Source organism: Nannospalax galili, unplaced genomic scaffold, assembly GCF_000622305.1.
Source record: "Nannospalax galili isolate Female #2095 unplaced genomic scaffold, S.galili_v1.0 scaffold182, whole genome shotgun sequence".
NCBI classification, from domain to species: Eukaryota; Metazoa; Chordata; class Mammalia; order Rodentia; family Spalacidae; genus Nannospalax; species Nannospalax galili.
Genome location: NW_008348662.1, coordinates 2,043,911 through 2,050,875, shown reverse-complemented (window position 1 = coordinate 2,050,875; position 6,965 = coordinate 2,043,911). Strand labels below are relative to the sequence as shown.

At 40.1% G+C, this 6,965-nt stretch overlaps 1 non-coding gene across 1 annotated transcript; it reads left to right on the top strand.

The window, feature by feature from the left end:
- The first annotated feature begins 4,106 nt into the window (after window positions 1-4,106).
- Window positions 4,107-4,175, top strand: LOC115072477. Its single transcript, XR_003851532.1, has one exon. It is a non-coding gene; the product is annotated as a small nucleolar RNA SNORD38 (small nucleolar RNA).
- Window positions 4,176-6,965: the final 2,790 nt, after the last annotated feature.

Sequence of the window (6,965 nt, the reverse complement as noted above, 5' to 3'; positions counted from 1 at the left end):
TGGTGCACCCAACTTCATAAAAACAATATTACAGGACATTAAGACCCAGATTAACCCCAACTCAGTAATAGTAGTGGACTTCAATACCCCACTGTCTCCTTTAGACAGGTCAACTGAACAAAGAATAAACAGAGAGATGTCTGAATTAAATGATACTATACATCAAATGGACCTAACAGACATCTTTCAAATATTCCACCCAACCATCAAAGAATACACTTTCTACTCAGCATCCCATGGAACATTTTCAAAAATTAATCACATACTGGGCCACAAAACAAACCTCAACAAGTAAAAAAAGATTGAAATAATCCCATGCATTCCATCAGACCACAATGCAATAAAGCTCAAAATCAACACTGGACAAAGGCCTAGTCACCACACGAACTTGTGGCGATTGAACAACAAACTGCTAAACAATGAGTGGGCCAAAGGAGAAATTAAGAAAGAAATAAAAATTCCTGGAATTCAATGAAAAGGACAATACAACACAACACAACCTCTGGGACACTTTAAAAGCAGTCCTAAGAAGGAAGTTTATAGTTCTAAGTGCCTATACTACAAAATTGGAAAGAGCCCAAATAAATGACATAACACTGCAACCCAAGACCCTGGAAAGGCAAGAACAAATGAAACCAAAACCCAGCAGAAGAGAAGAAATAACAAAAACAGAAAAGAAATTAATGAATTAGAAACAAAGAAAACAATACAAAGAATCAATAAACCTAAAAGCTGGTTCTTTAAAAAGCTAAACAAAATAGACAGACCCTTAGCCCAGTTAACGAAAAGAAAGAAACAGCATATCCAAATCAGCAAAATCAGAGATGAAAGGGGAAACATCGCAACAGACACCCAAAAGATCCAGACCATTATAAGGGAATATTTTAAAAACCTATATTTGAAAATCTAAACCAAATTTGAAAATCTAAAATGAATGGATGGATATCTAAAATCATGGGAGATCTCTTTAAAAAACTAAAAATGAACATACCATATGACCTGGTTATACCACTCCTTGGCATGTACCCAAAGGACTCATCCTATTGCAGAGACACTTGTACAACCACGTTTGTTGCTGCTCTTTTCACAATAGCTAAGAGATGGAAGCAACCTAAGTGTCCCTCAACTGACAAGTGCTTAACAAAAATGTGGTATATTTACACAATGAGTTCTATTCAGCAGTAAATAAAGATGAAATAATGAAATTTTCAGGTAAATGGATGGATCTAGAAACTTATACTAAGTGAAATAACACAGACTCAGAAAAACAAACGACATATGTTCTCCCTCATATGTGGATCCTAGTACCAGATCCTTTTAAATTCCAGGTCCTTTGAATAAGATGATGCTATACAGCAATCCCTTCTGCATGAAATTACTACCATCATCAGGACTCAGCTGAGCCTGATTGCTAAACATCGTCACAATTGGGCTTGTTGACAGTTGTGCTCGTTCATTAAAGGAAGGCCAAGCAGGGTCATTGGACCCTCACCACATTATCCAGCCACTCTTCCCAGCCAATTATATGTAATTTGACTCTAATCACACATGGCCTCCTGGATTTGGGGAGAGCTAAAGTATACAATCTAGGGAAGGCTAGGAAGAGAAGGCATGACCCATGCTGGGTAAAGCCTTTCCAGTGTGCACACCCTCAGGTTATACATACACCTCAGCAACCCCTCAGTTATCTTGACACATCCTTTCAGATCCCATTGCTTAGCATCCCCAGGAAAAGAACTCTTACAACAGATGGAAAATTTGTTAATGCTATTATGTCTCATAATTATTTAAAAAAAGAAAATGAGAATGTCAAAGATGTTAAAAGGATATAGGAATAGAGATATTTTCCAAAATATACGGTCTTCGTATGGTCTTAAACACCCAAAAGGAAAGTATAACCAAAGAATAAAGTCATCAGTATATTTCTTTAAGAGTTCAAGGGATTACACTTCCCAGACATTAGGTTTAAGTCTATATAAAAAGTGATTTAGACAATTATTTCTCATTGATGATTTTGTTCCTAACCGGAAAGTGCTGCTCAGATGTAAAACTTCAAATCTTGGTCTCCAATACTGTAGTGCCCACCTGTAGCTAAGGGAGGCTGAGGCAGGCGGATCTCTGTGAGTTTGAGGGTTCCAGGCCAGCTGGGGCTACAAGGAGACCCTGTCTCAAAAAAAGACAAAAAAAAATTGACAGTGGAGGTGATCCTTGGCCTCCACATAGGCACGTGCACATGCACAGTTACACATACACATGCACCTGCACACACGTAAATACATACATATATACACTTCTGATTGTAAGCAGTTATGGAGAAGGGAGGTATGGACAGGGAGAGCAAAGGGCTTTTAGAATAGTGAGACTACTCTTTGTGAAACTGCAGGGGTGGGCACATGTCATTTTTCATTTGTCCAAATCCATGCCAAGTATAGCACTGAGATTGTAGCTAACATAAACCATAGGTTTCAGGTGATAATGATGTGTCTGGGTATGTTCATCCATGACAATAAGTGCCCCCCTGATTGGGAATACCGACAATGGGAGGGCTGTGTGTGCTTATGTAAGGGTAGTGTGGATATTAGACAGCTCCATTTTTCCACTTAATTTTGCTGCGAATCTGCAACTTCTCCAAAAATAAAAATCTACTTTTAAAAAATAAAAGGCCCTTCGTAGTAATACATCTTCACGCACACACAATTTGATTAAAAAAATGGGTAAAAGGCATGAAGAGACATTTCACCAAAGGTATGCAGATGGCAAATGAGTACCATAAAAGATGTTTGATCTCAGTGGCTTTGGGGAAAATGTAAATTTAAAAGTCTCTACAAATATGCAGGATAGCTAAAATAAAAATAGTGCTAATACCAAATACTGCTGGGAATGTGCAGAAGCCCAATCATTCACATGTTGCTGGTGGGAGCATAAAATGTTTCCAGCACTCTGAAAACAGATTGTGAGGCTTTAGTAAAAACAAACATGCAAAAGCCAGGCATGGTGGTGCCCACCTGTAACCCCAGCCCTTGGGAAGTAGAGAATCGGAATTCTAGGTCAGCTTCAGCTACATAGTGAGTTCAAGGCCGGCCTGGTCTACACGAGACCTTGTGTTAAATAACATAAATAAATAAATCCTCCCCAAATAAACAAAAGCCAACTAACCAACCAGTTAAACAAACGATAACATCAAAACCTAAATGTACAGTGATCAAATGACCCAGCAATTGACTTCTTGAGCACTGACTTCACAGAAATGCATACTTATGTTCATAATGAAACGTTTGTATCCATGCTTCTGGCAGCTGTTTGGGCAATAGTAAAAACCTGAGAACAAACAAATGCCCTTCAGCAGGCAAGTGAGTGATTAAACAAACTGGTGCAGCCCTGCCATACAGTGAATTAAACCAAATGTTGAGCTATTCTGCAATGAATGGAACCAAATATTGATATGTGTAACCAATTGGGGAAAACCTTCCCATGAATCCAGGGGGAATTAGGCTGAGTGGAAAAAGGCCATTCCAAAAGGTTATATATTATATAATTCCATTTATATAATTTGGTTGAACAAAAGTAATTATAGAAATGGAAAACAAATAGGCGTTTGCCAGAGGTTAGGGACAGAAAGAGGACATAGGAAGTCGGTGTGCTTACAAAAGGCCAACAAAGAGGTCATTGTGGTGAGACAGCTGTTCTGTGCCTTGCCTGTTGTGATATACACACAAACCTACATATGAGACACAACTGCACAGAAGTAAACACACAGGCACGCCCACACAGGCATGCACACACGCCTACACACAGGCATACACCCCCCCACACACAACATGTACACATACACACATGCACACATGTAGAGGCACATATACACAGGCATACACACACACACACACACACACATAGGCCACACTCAGGCTTATACTCACAAATTCAAGCAAAGCTGGGGCAATCTGACCCAGATCAGTGAATCTGATCCATGTTTGCCTCCTGGCTGTGGTACTGCACTGTTGTATTGCAAAATGTGACCACAGGGGAAGTTGTGGTATCACATCTCTCTGTGTTACTTTGAATGTGGCTCTACAACTGTCTCAATTTTGAAAAAATACCTAAAAGAGCTTCAGTGATGAAAACTTTATCCAGTTCTGCTACTGACTTTTCAGTGAGGATAAACCGTATCTGAGGAGACAGTCGGCTTCATGTCTGCCCCCAGGGTATCAGACCAACATGGACTTTTCAGGGGATAGGTTGGGTGGGGCCTCCTGTCCTTTTTCTAAGGACCATTTACTCTCTTCAGCCTGCACTGCATCAAGACCAAGCCAGTGTGGTAGAGCGGATGGCTATGTGCTAGAGGGCAAGGAGCTGGAGGAAGATCTGAGGAAGATTAGAGCTCAGAAAGGCAAATGAGTCATCTTTGTTGGTTGTAATAAAGGTGTTTATTCTGTGTTTTAAAAAATAAAAATACCTAAAAGAAAGTCAGGGGACAGTTCACTTCTTCAGGTAAAGTGAAGCTGGGCTCTGTGAACACAGGTGCACATCTGTGTGATTTAGTAGCTCAGTAGTTATGATTTGAGGGTTCCATGTAGCAAATGGCGACTGGACTGTTGGTCTCAGTTGTAGGTGATGAAAAGACTTGGTCAGATGCCTCACTGTCCCCTCTTCCATACTCCATCGATTCCAGCACTCCAGCAGCAACCTTGAGGAGAGAACTTGTTCTACTGGCAGCTTTTCTGATTGATACTTTACCGCAGTGCATTGTTTCCTCTCTAATGAGAAAGATGGATACCTCGTATGAAAAATTAAATACTTGATATGCTTTAATAGTCATAAATAGATGTTAGATGTTATTACTTATCAAAAACTAAACACAGAACCTCTAATGTGATAAATAAATAAATAATTTTTTAAAAATGTCCTGTGCCCCACAGGAAGGTTATGGGGATCAACTGAGTTAAGTGGATGTTCAAGATCAGCTTTGTAAAATTTTGCATTACTAGCTGTATGTGGTAGCACATATAATCCCTCAGGGAAAAAAAAATTTATTGAGTTTTTGTGGACTTCATACACTAGATCCCAATCAAACCCAGACTTATCCCCCATCTACACCCTTCACCCCCTGCCAGATTTAATGCATTCTGTCATACATGTGAAGTCCCTTCCAGACAAACATCTGCACCCAGATGTGCCCCCATGCAAGCTCATCCACCAGAGTCCAGTCAGTCCACCTACAGTCCCTCCCCCAAAGAAGATCCACTCTCCCCTACCCAGTGACAATCAGCTGCCAACGGTTCCTAGACCAGGGCTGGGGCCTGCTGCTCACCTCCCTAGTTCCATGCAGGTCCCTGCCTGAATGAGTTGGCATGGGTCTTGTGTAAGCTGTCACCATTGTTGCAAGTTCATATGAACAAGTTCCCAGTGGCCTGGAAGGCTCTGTTTCCTTATGCTTATGAAGCACTCCTAGCTGTTACAATCTTTCCATTCCCCTCTTCTGCAACGGCCCCTGAGCCATGGGTGGGTGAGGTTTAATATAGGAGTCCTATCCAGGGACACACTCTGCAGTCTCTTATTCTCTAAAACTTAGCCAGTTGTAGTCCTCTAGTGCATTGCACTTTGTTGTGTGAGGAAGCTTCACTGGTGAGAGTTGAGGGATGTATTATTCTCTCACCCTGTTCCTCTAAGTGTAGAGGTTCCACTGTAGATGTGTCTGTCACTCAGGACTGGGCATCTTTCAGATATATATTCTCTGTGTGTGACTGGTTAGTGTGGAACTCTGCAACAGCCTCCATTTGTTGCAAAAAGAAGCTTCTTTAATGAGTGGTGTATGGCATACTTATATATATGGGATTGGTGTAATGATCCACAAATGAAGGAGAACATACATTACTTGCTTTTCTGAGTCTGTATTACTTCACTTAGTACAACAGTTTCTAGTTCCATCCATTTGCCTGCACATTTCATAACTTCATCTTTTCTTACTGCTGAGTAGAACTCCATCATGTAAATCTCCCGCATTTTCATTATCCAGTCATCAAGTATGGGACATTCAAGTTGTTTCCATTTCTTAGTTATTGAAAAAGAACAGCAACAAACATGGATGGACAGGCATCTTGACAGTACGATGAGTCCTTTGGGTATATGCCAAGGAGTGATATTACTGAATCATATGGTAGGTTCATTTTTAGTTTCTTAAGAGTTCTCCACACTGCTTTCCATAGTGGTTACACAAGTTTACAATCCCACCAGCAGTGAATGAGCATTCCCCTTTCCCCACATTCTCACCAGCATCTAGTGTCTTTTGTTCTCTTGATCTTAGCCAGCCTGACTCAGGTAAGATGGAATCTTAAAGTGGTTTTGATCTGCATTTCTCTAATTGTAAAGGTTGTTGAGCACTTTTTAAGGTGTTTCTTAGCCATTTTTATTTCTTCGTTTGTGAACTCTCTTTTCGGGTCCTTAGCCCATCTTTTTATTGGGTCATTTATTTTCTTGTTTCTTATTTCCTGAGTTATTTATAAATTCTGGATATTAATCCTCTGTCAGATGTATAGCAGGTAAAGATTTTCTCCCACTCAGTGAGTTTCCTGTTCAATTCCTTGGTTGTTTCTTTTGCTGTTCAGAAGTTCTGAAGCTTAATGAGGTTATACTTGCTGATTGTTGATTTTAATTCCTGAACAACTGATGCTGATTTAGAAAGTCCTTTCCTACACCTATAACTTGTAGGTGACTTCCAAAGTTTTCTTCTAGCAGTTTCAGAGTTTCAGGTTTTATATTGAGGTCTTTAATCCATTTGGAGTTGACTTTTGTGCAGGTTGAAAGATAATGGTCCAATTTTATTCTTCTACGGGTGGAGATACAGTTTTGCCAGCACCATTTTGAAGATGCTGTCTTTCCTCCAGTGTGTGTTCTTGGCACCTCTGTCAAATATCAAATAGCTGAAATTGCATACACTCATGTTTGGGTCTTCTATTGTGTTCCATTGA